The sequence below is a fragment of the Aotus nancymaae genome, unplaced genomic scaffold, assembly GCF_030222135.1.
Source record: "Aotus nancymaae isolate 86718 unplaced genomic scaffold, 86718_ANA_hifiasm-v0.15.2.pri h1tg000014l, whole genome shotgun sequence".
In the NCBI taxonomy this organism is placed as follows: Eukaryota; Metazoa; Chordata; class Mammalia; order Primates; family Aotidae; genus Aotus; species Aotus nancymaae.
In genome coordinates, this window is record NW_026988425.1 from 108481676 (window position 1) to 108499589 (window position 17914).

Here is a 17914-nt window from a genome sequence, read left to right on the forward strand (position 1 = left end):
CTAATCTTAACCATGTAGCTGTGTCTCACTTAGAAAAACAACTGAGAGAACGCTAACTTTTCAAAAAGATTCCTGGCAGCGTGCTTCAATATTGAGAGCTCTCAAAGTAAATTTAAATGATGACTTGATTTGTAAAATATCAATTTATGCACAATCTATAAGGCCTATCTCTGGCACAATCCCGTGGCATGGTCTAGGGAGATTGTTTTAAACCAAGGCACTAGAGGATGTCATTAGGTTTGTATTAAATGACTTCCTGGGTGGGTAATTTAAATCTGTATTCTGCTCAGGAAAAATTGATGACCAAAAAATTCTCACATGATAGATGACTTTGGTCACACAGATAGATTTGAGCATATAGTTCCCTTCCTCCCTCTCTTCCCTTCCCTCGTCTCTTCCCTTCCCTCCCTCTCTTCTCTTCCTTCCCTTCTCTTTCCTTCCCTCCCTCCCTTCCTTTTTTTTCATCTTTTTGAGACAGAGTCTCACTGTGTTGCCCAGGCTGGAGTGTAGTGGCATGATCTCGGCTCACTGCAACCTCTGCCTCCTGGGTTCAAGAGATTCTCCTGCCTCAGCCTCCTGAGTAGCTGAAATTATAGGTGTGAGCCACCACACCCGGCCCTTTCCTTCCTTTTCTCCTCCCTCCCTTTCTCCCTCCCTCCCTCCTATCCATCCCTCTGTGTCATTCTCTCTGTTTCTTTGGTGTTCATCTTTCTGTCTCCAAACCCTGAAAGAAAAAAGAAGTATTTCCATTAACTTCCTGTTCATTTACAAGGCCATTCACGCACATGCGTGGCCCAAAAATCTGTTTTATTAGGCTCCAGCTTTCAAACTGTGTTCTTTTAAAGCTACTCGTTCCCATGTGAATCCCCTCTGGAGCCAGTCTCTTAATGGCTACACAGTAGAACTTTTAAAATTCTTGCTTTTAATGCCTGCCTTATTCTCAGACAGAGTGATATCCCACTCACTAGTCTTCACTGGTCTAATCTATATTATTTATTGTGTGTGTGTGTGTGTACACCAGTCACTGTGCTGGTTTCTAATTACTGGGGAAACAAAATTGAATCAAACACATATACTCAGGACCCTTTTAAAATGATTTTTAGGCCTGAGGCACTTTAAGAATTGGAGGGCCCATCATACAGTATATCAAACATAATAAAATGCAATCACAACTCACATTAAATACCTTTTTTTGTCACTGAATTTGAAATAATTTAATGTTTGCTTTAACAGTTATTTGGCTATGGATGATATTTAATTTATGAGTGACTTTTGCCGTCATTGTCTGTAATTGGGAATTTTTGTGAAGTGTGGAAATCTTACCTACAAATTGCTTTCAAACTCAATGACGTTCTTATGAATACTAAATTTAACAATGAAGTTGACATGATATTCTATTTTTTGGACAGTGAGACGTTTATTTCAATTTCATAGTTTCTTTTCACATTTTGGAGCCGATACATTAAGGTCTCACATATTTTTCAGAATCTTATAAAGTGTGTTGGCTCCAGGCAGTCTGGGAACTTAGGGGTCAAGGACCCTGTGTGTCTTTCCTGCCTTGAGGCGTGTTCTGGCTCGAGACAGAGGGAAAAATCTAGAAGTACAAGGCAGGATAGACTGAAATGACCCATGCTATGGTAGAAATCAGGGCCAGACAGTGTAAGAGCACAGGCACCAGAGTACTTAATTCAGACTCTAAAGGAGGGAAGAAGGGAGTCTCAGAATGGGTGAACCATGAGGTTACCAGAAGCCCAAGGCCGCTGGTCAAGAAGAGAGGGCATGAGGGGCTTTCCTGCAGAAGGAAGGACCTATGCAAAGATCAGGAGCAGAACAGAGTGTATTGAATCAAACTGTAATGTGGGGAGCAGGTCGGGGGGGGGTCTGTGGCATGGGGTGAACATCTCCCCACTGGGGAGGCAGATCTTGAAGGGCCTTGTGCCTCAATAAGAAGTCTTGATTTTATCTTGAGGCCAATGGGGAGCTACTGAATATTTGGAAGAAGTAGGAATGGAGAGGGTGTAAAATATTCAAAAAGGTATTTAGGAGATGAAAATGATGGGACTTAGTAATGCCCTGGATGCCAGGTACCTCTGTGATGTGGATGTCTGGTGAGATGCCCCCCATTTCCCGAAGAGTTGACTCGAAGGGCGATGATGCAGCATACCTGCCCACATCAGGCCTGGGGGGTAGGGGATGGGGGAGTGGGAGGACATGCCCCTGTGCAGGAGGACACATCTCCAGGCCATTGTCTCAGGCCACTGCTGCTATGCCACAAAGACCCGCAGGAAGGTTTTAGGATGGCAGAAGTAAACTTTGAAAAGAAGGGGCCAGAAACAATTCTTTGAGGCTGTTTGCAAGCAGCAAAAGACTTTGTATGCGGATCTCAATTTCCCATTTTCAGACCTAAATGTGTCACTAATATTCTCCATCAGGCTCTCTGACCAGACCTGCTCCCCACACACTCTGTTGATTCCACACATCCTAGGAGCTCTTGGCCTGCCAGGGGCTCTTTCTTGTTGCCCAGTCATCTGTGAATATACCTAATTCAAAAGGTGAATACATTTAAATGGCTTAAACATAAAAGGCAGGTTGCCAAGCAACTGGGAATCTGAAATACCCTCGTCAGGCTGTGTAAGTGGAGAGCTGGCAGGCCACCACTGGAGTCATTCTGAGTGGAACAGTGGCAGGAAGAACAATAACAATAATAATAATTCTCATTCCCTTTCTTTTTATTTTTCTCTGATTTCTTTCTTCCTCCTTCCATTTCTTACCATAAACCAGCAGCTCAGCCTTAATTTTGAAATATAATCGCTGTGTTTAAACTAACCCATAACAGCTCTTAATTCTGTTTGTGAAGTAACCAGGCAGCAGAGCTGCTTCCCTATTGCTGACTTTCCCCATTCCTTGAACACCTCCAGAACTCTGCAAACGACCTGAACTATGCTAACCCTCGTGAGAGTAAAAAAAGAAATCCACCTCTTAAAGCAAGTAACCTAGCTATTGAAATTTCCTGGCATGGTTTCCATTTGGACCGGCTCTGCTCTGGTGTCAGCTGGTGACATCTGTTTTTGGGTTTCAGACTCTTACATCTTCACCTTCTGCCTTATTGGTCCTTATGGCTCAGACTGTCATTTCATTGTGCTGTTCTCTCGTGCTGGTTTTTCTGCTGTCTAGAAGTCAGCTGTCTTAAATAGCTGGAGCTGGAAAGAGTTTGGGGGAAGCCCAAGATTCCTGAGAGATGCTCCAATGAAGAGAGCGGGCGTAAAACAAACAAAATCCTATTTGCTTATCTAAAACATTTCGTTGGGCCGGGCACAGTGGCTCACATCTGGAATTCCAGCAATTTGGGAGGCCGAGAAGGGTGGATCACTGAAGGTCAGGAGTTCGAGACCAGCCTGACCAACATGGTGAAACACCCATCTCTATCAAAAGTACAAAAATTAACCAGGCGTGGTGGTGGTGTCTGTAGTCCCAGTTACTCGGGAGGCTGAGGCAGGAGAATCACTTGAACCTGGGAAGCGGAGGTTGCAGTGAGCTGAGATTGCATCACTGCATGCCAGCCTGGGTGACAGAGTGAGACTCCATCTCAAAAATAGATAAATAAATAAAAATAGTAAAACATTTCATTGCACACGAGTTCATGTCTCTCCCTCTCACTCCTCTCACCTTTTCCCTGCCCCTCTCCTCTGATGCGTAATGGCATTCTGCAATAAAACTGACCTGCTTCAGCCCACTGCAATGCTGCAGTGGCAGACACTTGGCCTCTGGAGGAAACTCTGTCCTGGAGCCCAGATTTTGGATCCTTCTCCAGTTGAAATACTTTTTTTCAGGCAAATAATTTAGGAAAGAGCAGAGCAAGAAACTTATCTGACGTGAGAGTAAAATTATTCACTAGAATGCATTTCAAAGTTTTCTGAATTAAATCAATAGCTTTCTCTTTCTTCAAGATTCTTATCTGTCAGTGCTTTATAAGATGTCTAAACCTGGCGAAATGTAATAAAGCATAACAGGGTGGGATGTGTTGAATGAGTCTTCATGGAGCATGTCACAGTCCCCTTCCCATCTCATTTTGGTTGTGTGTCTAGAGGTTGCTGTACCACGTGGGCTCCATTGAGATAGTGCTCGGGGTGGGAGCTCTGGAAGAGGATCGCTTGAGACTTGGCCATGTCTTTACAAGACAGGTCTTCAAAACAGCCAAGCAGAAGTGATCTGGCCCCACCCTTGGTGGCCTTAAGGTGTCAGGAGCTTTTATGAGAAGTCCTGAAGCTTAAGGGAAGCAGTTGATGCTTTCCTCCTGGCAGTGCTAATTCTACCGGGGAGAGCTGGGGCAAAGGAGCTAGTAGCGTGGGATACAAGTGAGCCAGCCGGCAGGTCTGCGGCACAGTTGCAAACATCCCTAAGTGAAATCAGCTGATGGATTGATGGGGGCGGGTACACAGCATCTGTCTGCAATTTTCCTGATGCGATTACACACTTCTCCCAAGTGACTGCCGTTTCTGTGTGTAGTAAATTTCTCAAACCCAATCCAAATACTTTATTATTATACTGTATATATTATGTATCATTATAGCACAGATGTATTATTTTTTATTCCCAGCATATTATAATATAACAAAATTTCCAGGAAAATCTGTACAGTTTGATGCAGATGAGGGAATGCAGATGGATGGGCTCATCTTTATGCAGAATCTAAAATTGTTATCTCAGCCTCGATTACGGCACTTCCTCTTGGTTATCTGAAAATTGCCCAGGAATAGATTTGCTGATTTTCTTTTCATTTATCCCCATTATGTGAGCCCACTTTCTTATAGTTTAGAGATAGAGGGTACAAAATAAACAGGCAAGATTACCCTTTGCAAAGAAATACAAGTTTGTAATATTTTGAAATTGGACTGTTTTGTGAGAAAGAAGGCAACAAAAAAAGATGCTTTGTTTTGAGGGGAGAAAACCTTATTCTGTTATTCATCTTCTCAATATCTCAGCTCTGTTCCATTGGGGTATAATAAACTTTTACTATTCAGCGTGGTGAGGGGTTTTAGTTAGGAAGTTGGCAGAGGGCACAGGGCTACATTGTTCAATCCGGCAGCCACCAGCCACCTGAGGCTATTGACTAATTAAAAGCCATTAGTCCAGGTTGGGTTCGGTGGCTCTTGCCTGTAATCCCAGTGCTTTGGGGGGTCCAGGCGGATGGATCATGAGGTGAGGAGTTTGAGACCAGCCTGGCCAACACGGTGAAACCCGTCTCTACTAAAGATATAAAAAATTAGCCAGGTGTGGTGGCACGCCTGGAGGCTGAGGCAGGAGAATCACTTGAACTGGGGAGGTGGAGGTTACAGTGAGCTGAGATCACACCACTGCACTCCAGCCTGGGTGACAGGGCAAGCCTCCGTTTGGAAAAAAAGCAATTAGTCCAAATTTCTCTGTGCTGCAAGTAAAATGTGTACCCCAAAAGTCTGATAACTTGGTACCAAAAAAGTCTCACTCAATACCTATGTCTCATTAATCATTTTTCATATGATTACATATTGAAATAGTCATTTTTACTATCTACTGGGTTAAAATATATTATTAAAATTAATTTCACCTTACATTGCTTTTTTAAAAATGTGGCTATTAGAAAAAATAAAATTATTCGTGTGGCTTGTATCATATCTCTGTTGAACAGGGAGGGCTTTGCTCCTTAAAAGTCCAATTCCTTAATTTTGGCATCATGTGGGGGCTTGGTAGAAATGCAGAGTCTTGGGCATCACCTAGACTCAGTGGAGCAGAATCTGCATTTCAGCAAGATATCCAGAGGATTCACACACACATCGAAAACACTGTTGTAGTTAAGGACAAATTTTAAAAGGCTTAAATTATTTGACCTCCCATAAATACCTATTGGTTTCCCATGGGAAAACTGGGAGTCCTTTGAGGACAAGACTTTGTCTAACACTCCTTGACATCCTCAGTGTTTGGTATAGTCTTGGGTTCACAGGAGATGATACCCAGTGAATGTTGAACACATGAATGGGCACACAGTCCTGTCTGCCACTGCATGGGTGAAGACTCAATGGTCGCATAAGGTGAAGGGATCTGATGGCGACCACATTCCAGTACAAATAATTTAAAATGATATGTGCATCCTTTGGGTATCTGAAGCACAGAACAGAACTATGTTTTATTTTCATATGTTAGGATCCTAACTGGTTTTCCTATCTGGACTCTTAAAACATTACCTCCCCCGCCCCTTCCGTACTGCCTTTATTTTTAAAGCGTAAATAAAAGCAAGTTTATTAAGAAAGTAAAAGAATAAAGAATGGCTACTCCATAGGCAGAGCAGACCTGAGGCCTGCTGCTTGCCCATTTTCATGGTTAGTTTTTGATTATATGCTAAACGAGGGGTGGATTATTCCTGAGTTTTCTGGGAAAGGGATGGGCTTTGATTGTAGTATGGAAAATTATATGAAAGGGAGCAAACTTACAAATTAGATCATGGTATTTGGCATCTGGTACGCTTCTCCTCACACATTCTTTGCCATCCCCACTTACATTTATTTCATTTCTTTAACTGGCCAAGTTTCCTCAGTCCAGAGAAGTCTCTGCTTATCTGTCTATACCTCAAAGAGCCTTCTGTTCCAAAATGGTGATTCCACTCCTCCTCTTTCATTCTCCATTGCTTCTCTCTGCTTTAAGTAAATACTTACCCTGTAATGCCCAGGACCTCAAGCCTGGGACCTTCACGGTACTTATATGATGTTGTTGTCTCCCTCCTCTGCTTCCCAGCCCTTGTGTGGCTGGGACTTTAACTCTTTTCACTACGGTCCCTATTAAAGTGCTTGTTGCATCGCAAGACTTCAATAAATATTCTTTGAATGAATGAATGAAAATGAATGAATGAATAAAAAATGAGTGATTGTTGTGACATAACTGGGCATGGAGGAGTTAATTACAGGAGCTAATTATAGTTAATTGCACCTATCTAGTCAGCAAATATTTTCTGAATAATTCCCATGTAGACAACAGAGAAATGTGGTATGGAAAGCAGAGAGGGTGATGGAAGAAACCAAATATGAAAATGAACTGTAAGGTCACATGGTGAGTTGTACGCAGTTGCATAGATGATGTGCCATGGGACCCGGGAGAAGGGAGTTACTCTTTCTGCCTGGGGCATCAGGAAAAGCTTCAGATGAAAGGACAGTGAGAGTTTGGTAGGTTGAAGTGTGAGGATAAAAGGGAAAGGACACAGTGTGTTTTGGGAACAGTAAAAATCAGGGCGATCGCAATTTGGTTCAGGAGTGACAGGAAAGGAGACCCATTGGCTGGGCCAGCTGGAGTGTGGGTACACTTTCCATGAGGAGACAAGCGAGTGTAGACTCTCCTGCAGTGTGTTACCACCAGATTTAGGTTTTTGGTTTTAGACCTCATAGGCTGCTGTGTGGCCAGACCAGATGTTAAGAAAGAGGTTGTAGTAATGCAGTGAAGAAGAAGGGGGGGATGTATATTTGAGAGAGAAGGAAAGAGAGGGTGGGGCTTGAAGGTTCTGGACATTAGTAGGAAATGTGTGTATTATGATCTGTGAAGAAGCTGGAAAGATTGAAGAAAGAGATTTTTAGGCTGCCAATAGAATGATCATTATCCTTCAATCAGTTTCCAAAGCTTATCAGCCACAAAGGGCCTGTGGTCAGCCTTGACCTCCATGACTTCCTCCCTGCTGCCCCCAAGAAACCCCAGTGCGGCGAGGGGGATCATCAGAATCTCCTTTGCCTGCTCTGCCAGTGCATGAATGCCCACATCTTTTTGGTGAAAACTAAGCAAATCCATCACAGAAAGATGTCAGAGCCTCTTGGACTCCTTGTCATCTGGAGGTAATGGAGGTCACACGTCAGGTTTTGGGGAAAAGGCAGAGTGCAAAGTTCCGGGAGGGACAGGGTCGGGGGCCACTTCCTGCCACTGGAAGGCAGGTGGGGCTGAAGATGAACAATTTCTGGTGAAGGCAAATGGTTTGGAAATGACAATCTGGTCAGTTTCTTATTCCAGTAGTATATGGGTTAGAAAGATCACAGCTTAAGAGTTTGTAAAAGACAGCCTGGACTCAGACAAACCCTGCTCATCTGGGAAGGAATTGTGTGCCAGCAAGAGAAAACCAGCTCACATTTGGTCGTTCCGGAGCTGATTATTAGCTGTCATTACCTGCACTTTCTATTTTCTTCTGCTGCCTCCCAACTTTTGAGCACTTTTCTACTTATTAGCACTTGCATCTGAATATTGGAAAAGGAGAAAAGAGAGGTGAAGAGGCTCCACGTATTTTGCTTCCTGTTAGCAATTCTATTAAAAGAATGCTGAAGGAACCAATAGAATTAAAGTAGATTGAAACCATTGGCAAAAAGTTTGATTTTCATCTACCCTGTTTCACATTGCCGTTGATAATCATTAAATCTAGTGCAGCAAAGACTTAAGAGAGCCTTGCTTTATGGGTAGAGAACTGAGATTTCCAAAGATTTTAATTTCCCCAAATCCATTCGATCAGTAAGAGACAGAACCAGATCTCAAACCAAATTCTTCCAGTTCATAATTTACACGGTACTTGTTTTTCCTGCACTATATCATGTTTAGTCTCAATAAGATTCATTTTGGCTTTCCTCTTAAATATATACAGACAAAATAGTACATAATGAAATGAAAAGAATATTGCATTTTGATTCAGAACACCTAATTTTTTCCCTTGCTTTCTCTCCTTTCTTGCCTTGTAAGCAAGAGTGTGATCATTCCTGCCTTGCCTACTTCACAGATTTACTCACAAAACCGAAGGAATAATACAGGTGAAAGTGCCTTCTCTGCTACAAGGTGCTATAAAAATGCCATGAATGTGTTTACGTACAATCCCACACGTTTGAACAGAGCTAGTCAGAATTATTTGTTACTCTGTCATATGTCTACCAGTTTAATAACATTGCATGAATTTGAAGGATTCTTTTTATTTGGCAGCGTTAAGGAAATTCTAAGAAATTAGAAATATATCGGTCATAACTGATATAGCTTCTGAAGAGAAGAAAACACTTTATTATTTGCAGGTGTTAGGAATTATTTTCCTGGACACTTTTAGAGAATCAACAGCAAACATTAAAAAAGTAAGGAGTATAATAAAGTTCAATAACTTGGAAATTTTAATAAAAGATTTCTTCCTTATCTTGGAAAACGTGTAAAAAGATCGCATACAACAGAAAACAAGAACACACGTTTCTATTTCTGCAGAATGAGGAGACAAGTTTCCAGGCGCCTAAAGACTGTTAAAAGCTGTCAGCTTCTTGCACAATCTTGGTGGGAGAAACATGGAGCGATGTGGAAAATGGAGAGGTCACGAGCAGGGGTGATATGATGCTAGGCCCAGCAAAAATATTTTTCACATCTGAGGATGAAATGAGTTCACTTTCAGACAAACAAGAAGTGCCTATGTTCACTGCCAGCAGATTCATATTAGAAGAAACCCTGAAAGGAGGAAAGTGACGCCTGATGAAAGCTTGTAGATGCAGCAAGGAGTGAGGAGTAAATAAAGTGTAAATATGTGGTTTCAATCAATATTGACTTTATAACACAATAAATGTAAATGTCTTATGGATTTTAGGATGTAGTAGAAATTATAGTAGATTATATTATACTGTAATAAATCAGAGAAGTACCTTGTAATCTCTAAGGTAACCACTGGAAAAGAATAGAAGGATACATAACTTTTAAGCTAATAGAGGAGAATAAAGAAACAATGGGAAAAAACAATCAATTCAAGTGCAGGTCAGATGGGAAAAACAATTGATCATACAATACTTAGGACAAAGGGAGAGCAAATATTAAATTGATAGCATTATGCCAGTATAAATCATTAATTACAGCAAATGGAAATTGATGAAATGCTTCAATTAAAGTAAAATAAAACAATGCTAGACTAAATAAAATATAATATATAACCATATGGTGCTTCAAAAGACAAATACTTGGCCAGGTGCGGTGGCTCACGCCTGTAATCCCAGCACTTTGGGAGGCTGAGGCAGGCGGATCATGAGGTCAAGAGATCGAGACCATCCTGGTCAACATGGTGAAACCCCATCTCTACTAAAAATGCAAAAATTAGCTGGGTGTGGTGGAGTAGTCCTAGCTACTCAGGATGAGGCAGGAGAATTGCCTGACCCCAGGAGGCAGAGGTTGCGATGAGCCGAGATCGTGCCATTGCACTCTAGTCTGGGTAACAAGAGTGAAACTCCGTCTCAAAAAAAAAAAAAAAAAGACAAATACTTATAGCTATGGAAACATTGAAAGTAAAGTGATGAAAAAATGTATATTTTTAAATACTAAGCAGAAGAAAGCCAACAAAGCTATATTTATACATGCAAAGGAGACATTAAGGCAATGGCTTAGGAGAACTGCAGAGATATCTTAAAATGATAAAAAGTTCATTGAAGCAGGGAAATATAATAATTCTAAATCTATATGTAGTTAATAACATGGCCTAAAAATAAATAAAGAATTGACAACATCATAAAATGGAACAGACAAATCCACAATCATCTTTGGAGATTTGAATATACCCCTCTCAGTAATTCCCAAAACAAACAGTATAATATTTGTAAGAATATAGACAATATGAACAATATGACTAACAAACTGGACCTAATTGGTGTATATGGAACATTGTACCCAACAGCATTCTTTGATCAGAACAGCTTTTTTTCATAATGGAACTACTGGAAATAAATCAAATGCCTATCAAGAGGTGAGAGAATAAACAAATTGCTGTGTGCTACCCTGGAGTACTACTCAGTGATTAAAAGAAATTATTGATGTATCCAACAACATCGATAGCTCTCAAAAGTATTATGCTAAGTTAGAGGAGCCAGGCAGAAAAGTTATATACTGTATGATTTTTTTTTTTTTTTTTGAGATGGAGTTTTGCTCTTGTTGCCCAGCCTGGAGTGCAGTGGTGCGATTTTGGCTCACTGCAACCCCTGCCTCCTGGGTTCAAGTGATTCTCCTGCTTCTGATTCTCCTGCCTCAGCCTCCTGAATAGCTGGGATTACAGGTGCACACCACCATGCCTGGCTAGTTTTTGTATTTTTAGTAGAGACAAGGTTTTGCCGTGTTGGCCAGGCTGGTCTCGAACTCCTAATCTCAGGTGATCTGCCGCCTCAGCCTCCCAAAGTGCTGGGATTACAGGTGTGAGCCACCGCTCCCTACACTGTATGATTTAATTATTATGAAATTGCAGAAAAGAAAGCATCATGTGATAAAAAGCAAATCAGTGGTTACTAGAGGCTAGGGATGGGGTGAAGGGATTGTCTGCAAAGTGAATTGAGGGGAATATTGGAGGTAATAATAATAATTTTATATCATGATCATTTGGTTTTGCAACACTGTATACATGTGTCAAAATTTATTGACTTGTAACACTAAAATTGGTAAAATTTATTTTGTGTAAATTATATCACAATCAAGTTAATAAAGAAACATCTTTTAATATTGATATGGAAGATCTTCAAGATATATTGGTAAATGAAAAATGCACAGTGCATAAAATGTGCATAGTAGGTACCTTTTTTAGAAAACATAGTAGCATGTGTATGTAATATATACAAATTTTCTTCTTTTTAAATTTTTTTTCTCAGAATCTCCCCACTTCCTTTTCCACTCCTGTTTCTTGTTTCCTTCCTTCCTCACCCTGTTTTCCTTCTGTCGGGTCCTTATACACTCTCTTCTATGATTGCTGGGCTTCGTGTTAGCTGCGTGATTCCACCTTGAAATCAAACCTGCTCTCCTGGCCATTTCTTCTACCCCTTAACCCCACTGTCTAATTCTTCAGCTCCTGGAAGCCCCATCTGATCATACCTTTGCATCATGATTTTTTTTTGTGATGCTTGCATAGCACACAAGATTGGTCTGAAACCCTTAGTATGCCCAGAAAGGCCTGCAGAAGCAGGGACAAACTTAGTTTTGTACCTTCATTCCTTGTTTTGCCTTCCAAATGGCCTGTGCTTCGGTCACATTAAATCACTTCACTTTTCCTCGGGTATTATGTATCCTATGACCTCAGTCATTTGTAAATAGACCTACTTAGGCCATTTCTACTACCTTTTTTTTTAATTTACTTGGAAAACAACCGGACAAACCAGATCAACTGCTACCTTTTCTGTGAAAATTCGTTTTTTTACTCTTCCTCGCCTGTGGTGACTTACTATTTGAAAATACTTGCCTTTGTGAAATTGACATATGATTATTATTTTCTAAACAAGTAAGCATTCCAGATAGAGATAAAGAAGACCTAAAAATCACCTAGATGACCTTTATCTGCAGCTGTCTCTATGTATAGATACCTTTTGATAAATTTTATAGCTACATACAAATGGGATCCGTCTGTAATGTACTCTCTCCTCTAATTCTTTTTTCACTCACCATTATATCACAGATACCTTTTTGTGTTGACAGAAAAAGACGTGTCATTTTTAATGGCTGCATAGTATTCTGTTTTGCATATTATTTCCTGAACTGCTTTCCTGTTAACACATGTTTAAGTCACTTACAGTTGCTTGCATCAGTATAAATGATGTCACAATGATTATTCCACTGTGCTTTGAAAATACCCTGACAAGTGTCCCCGATCACGTGTGATTGTAATTATCTGTGTGCCTGTCTTCCCCACCAGACTGTTACTAGTTTCCTGAGGGCAAAATCCATTATTTACCTTGTAATCTGCAGAACCCTGCAGAGTGCCAGTAGGAGCTTAATATATGTTGTTGAGAGAAAGAAGGAGTAAATGAATGGATGTTTATATAGTCGGGTACACGTGTTATCATCACACGTCTTCAGTTTTTGCTCAACTTTTCGTTGGCCTAAAGGCCTGATCTCTCTTAGGTATTATTCAATCTCCTACTTGTTCCTAATCTATCTTTACCGATGTCATTGCCTCTCTAAATTCAATATATAGCTTTAAGAATTAAAACCTGTTCAAACCATGACTCCCCCATAGATTGTGGTGGTCTCTGAAACATATTTTGTTAATTGCCAGACAAAATAAATGCAAATATCTGCCATTTTCTCCTGATCCTAAGCGAACACGTGTTACCAAGACTGAGATTGTCAATTGCAAGAAAAAACCACGTGGTATGTGTGATGCATACTATTTACAGCTGTTGTCCATTAAGAGTTCTCTGGAGTACCATTTGCTGCTACAACTGAATGGTTTCCTAAGTTTAACTCACCAATATGACTGCAAAACTGTCTTAAATCAGAGGCGAAGAGAGGAAAGCCAACTAGAACTGGCTAAAATACTGCTTATGTCTTCATGAGAATCCGTCGTTTTCCCCATTTGCTTTGCTTCTTCAGGATGCTAGAACAGCCTGCAAGGTCTTGTGGCATATTACAGTACAGCAGGTTAGCAACTTGACTCTCCAATGGAAAGAAACACATCGGTGATGCCTCTCTGTTACAGCTTGCATTCGGCTTATTGGTTAATGCACTGCGTCGTACCGCGTGTATCAGACAATGGTAGCCAACTGTCCCAGACGATGGAAGTGTTTTGTTAGTGTCACAAATTTACAAGAGCTTAAGCTAGTTTTCATTCCTTCTTGCTGGGCTGAAAGCACTTACTACTGTCCAATATGCTGCAAATGAACATAGTTCAAAAATCACAAAGAGAGTGATGTGGGATTACAGAACTGAAAATAGGATACTGATTGGGTACAAATTCATCAAGCCTCTTTATTTCGAAACAAGCTTTTATTGGAGTGCCAACACAACTTGCTTTGGAAAAAGCAAAAGCAACTGTGAGCAAATGATATAGTAGGAAACCTGACCTCCAGTTAATTTCAGTTGTGCCCAGCTAGCTAACTGTACATGTCCTTCCTTCCAACATATATTTTTTAGAAAGTTTCAGTTAGTGAGTCATTACTTCTTTGTGCAGAACACCTAATCTGCTATGGACTGAATATGTATATCATCCCCAAATTAATATGTTGACATTTTAATTCCCAAAGGGATGGTGTTAGAAGGTGGAGCCTTTGAGCCGGGCGCGGTGGCTCACGCCTGTAATCCCAGCACTTTGGGAGGCCGAGGCGGGTGGATCACAAGGTCAAGAGATCGAGACCATCCTGGTCAACATGGTGAAACCCCGTCTCTGCTAAAAAATACAAAAATTAGCTGGGCAGTGGTGCATGCCTGTAGTCCCAGCTACTCGGGAGGCTGAAGCAGGAGAATTGCTTGAACCCAGGAGGTGGAGGTTACAGTGACCTGAGATGTGCCACTGCACTCCAGCCTGGGTAACAAGAATAAAACTCCATCTCAAAAAAAAAAAAAAAAAAAGAAAGTGGAGCTTTTGAAAGTTGATTAGGCCCTGAGGGTGGTGACCTCTTTAAGAAAAAAAGGTTGACGGGGTATGGTGGCTCACCCCTGTATTTCCAGCACTTTGGGAGGCTGAGGCAGGAGGATCACCTGAGGTCAGGAGTTTGAGAACAGCCTGCCCAATGTGGCAGTGGCAGGTGCCTGTAATCCCACCTATTTGGGAGGCTGAGGTAGGAGAATCTTTTGAACCTGGGAGGCAGAGGTTGCAGTGAGCCGAGATCGAACAACTGTACTCCAGCTTGGGTGACAAAAGTGAAATTTAATCTAAAAAAAAAAAAATGAAAGGAGACTTGAGGGAACTCAGTTGTCCCTTCCACATTCGAAGACAGAGTGAAAAGGCAGTCATCTAAGAAACAGAAGGCAGGTCCTCACCAGACACAGAATTTGCTGGCACCTTAATCATGGATTTCTCGGCCTCCAGAACTGTAAAAAAGAAATTTCTGTTGTTTAGAAGCCACCCAGTCTATGGTATTCTGCTATGGAAGCCTGAAAAAAGTAAGACAAATCCATTGCTCAGTTTTTTCAGAAACTTACGTAACTCATCTTCTGTTAAAAATGGTGAGGCCAGAATCTGAACCCTGGAAATACGGCTCCTAATGTTGTTCTCTAATTCACTATACTGTACTGTCTCTGATTGGGTAGATGTTTCGTCTACAATAATTTCAGAATTAGTTTTATAAGGCACGGTCTTTGGCATGTATTTCTTCTGATGAAAATTCATCAACTCCCTTTTTCTTTTCTAAAACACACGTCAGATATCATTCTCCCTACAACTCACTATTTCATTCTTTTCTCCACAATCTAGAAAGTGCACATGAATGCATGGTCATTCAAAGGATGACTTTAAACCTGGTCTGACAGTGAGTTTAATAGGGTGTCACAAAAACATGAGTGCAATGGCCTAACCAAATAGTGGTTTACTGTTCTCAAATAACCAGAAGTAATGAAGAAGTCCGTGAAGTTGTGGTATAGCTGCTTAAGGAATTTGCCAAGAACCCTGGCTCCTTCTGCTTTTACAGTCACCATCTTTAGCATGTGACTTTGATTCTCACATTGGCTTTCTCATCTGAAGGTATCACATCTATGTGCAAAACAGGAGGAAGAAGAAAGGCAAAGGACAAGGCACAAAAACCAAGCAGGCATTTACCAGATGCAACTGTCCCCTTAAATTAGTTTTCCAGAAAGACTCACTCTCTGATAACAGTTAAATCTCACTGGCCACAACCGTGTCACATGGTCACTCGTACCTGCAAAAGGATCCATGAAGCTAGCATTTTAATATGGGCGAATTTCTTCCCCTTCAAAAATCAGGGCTCTGGTAATAAGAAAGAAAGGGAGAAAGGCTACTGGGCAGGTAACAGGCAGTTTGTGCCATGTCTGTAATACTGTAAGCAACACTTGCACTTTTATTGGTAACTGATGATTCTGCAATATACTCTGTTACTTATCACAGGATACCAGTGAGACACTGACTCTATGGTTGAGGATATCTGATCTACAGGATAAAGTCCAAATCCCTAAACCAAATATGTAAGAAAGGATCTTACCAGTTTAATACTAGCCTACTTTTTAATATTCATGTTCCACCATCTCTAGCCCTTTGCTTGAGCCACATGTAACTTCATTTTTTAATTAACTGACTTTTGTGCCACTATTTTTTGCATATGTCCTTTTCTTTGTTCAGAAGACCCTCCTCACCATCTCCAACTGGTAAATAATGCTTATTTTGCAAGACCCAGTGTGAATACCATCACATCTCTGGAAACGTCCTTACCTCTCTCAGTCATACCTATTTTGGTGTTTTGTATACACCTCCATTAGCTCACTTGTAATTATTTTTTTCATATTTGTCACTTCTGACAAACACTATGGCCTCTTAGAGAACAAGGACTATAATTTATCCAACTTTTTCTACCCGGTGCTCCTGCAGTTCTTGGGATATGCTCAAGACACCTGCTTAAGGGAAAATAAACTGACTGTTACCTCCAGTGTATAGGTGACATACAAGGAGCTGAAGTGACCTGTTTTCACCACAGCCAGTAAAAATGAACTGATCTGCACCCCTTAAATCTAGACCTCAGTGGATTAATGGCTGTCAGCAGAAACATGGAAGAGACAGATAGTGGGGTTTTTTTTGGTCTTAGTCGATGATAATAACATAATTCAATAATTTAAAAGTGTTTTCTTTATATCTTCCATTGCCTATTCTTTAGCTCTAAGAGTTATGCAGTTTTTTTCTTTCTTTGTGCACAATTTGAGACACAGTTTGTGTCCTCAAAAAGGCTACTGTTTTTTAGATTCTATATATGAGGAAGATCATATCATGTTTGTCTTTCTGTGTGGGGCTTGTTTCACTTAACACAATGTCCTCCAGACTCATCCATGTTGCTGAAAATGACAGAATTTCATTCTGTTTTATGGTTGAATAGTATTCCGCACATACACACATATATACGCATATATACACACACACACACATATCCATATATATACATATCCCTATATATACACACACATGCATACAATAATATATATAATATATATGTGTGTATGTGTGTATATATATGTAGGATATATATGTGAGATAGATACATATTCATCTGCAGTTGAACATTTGGGTAGATTCCGTATCTTGTCTGTTGTGAATAACATAGAAATTGCAGGAAACATGACCAAGGTGGCTGCAATAAACACGGGAGTGCAGATATCTCTTCAAAACACTGATTTTATTTACTTTGGACACATACCCAATAGTGGTATTGCTGAATCATATGATAGTTCTATTTGTAATTTTTTGAGGGACCTCCATATCGAGTAGAATAGTGGTTACCAGGGGCTGGGCACGGTGGTGGGAAGGGAGAAACGGGAGAAGACGATCAATGTGTACAGTTACAGTTAGGAAGAATAGGTTCTGGTGTTCTGTTACACAGTAGGGTGACTAGAGCAAACAATGTAATGCACATTTCAAGATAGCTAAAAAAGAATATTTTGAATATTATTCCAAAGAAATGATAACTGTTTAAAATGATGAATATGGTAATTACCCTGATTCGGTCGTTATATGATGTATGCATGCACTGAAACATCACGTTATTGTCCCATGAACATGGCTAATGATCGTATGTCAATTATAAATAATAAAAACGTTACCGTCTAAGGATAAAAAGACATTTGAACTTCAAGTGATTTGAACAATATGTAAAGAAATGACTAGTTTATTAACTTTCAGGCTCTTCAGTGGCTTGGGTGTTTATGCTTAGCAAATCCTTAGTACTTGTCATTAGAGGAAGTTTAGGAGCAATAAGGAATTCGGTGAGAATACGGAAGGAAAAGTGAGTCATAAAAAAACCCACTAAACTGAACAAAGGGTTAAAGTAGACATGGTGAATACTTGATATGATGCTACAGCCTCTCCCTTCCTTCCCTGAGTATGTGGAACACAGACATCACTAATCAATCAAAACACATTTTCCACCTGAGCCCAGACATGGCCTTAGAATGCATTTCAACACTATGACACTCCGGATATCTTCTATCAACAAAGAAGGGAAGA

General features: G+C 40.5%; 1 protein-coding gene across 4 annotated transcripts in view; it reads left to right on the forward strand.

The window, feature by feature from the left end:
* Positions 1–17914, forward strand: part of AGBL1 (AGBL carboxypeptidase 1) — a 786993-nt gene that overhangs the window by 279861 nt on the left and 489218 nt on the right. The gene's annotated exons all lie outside the window — the stretch shown is intronic.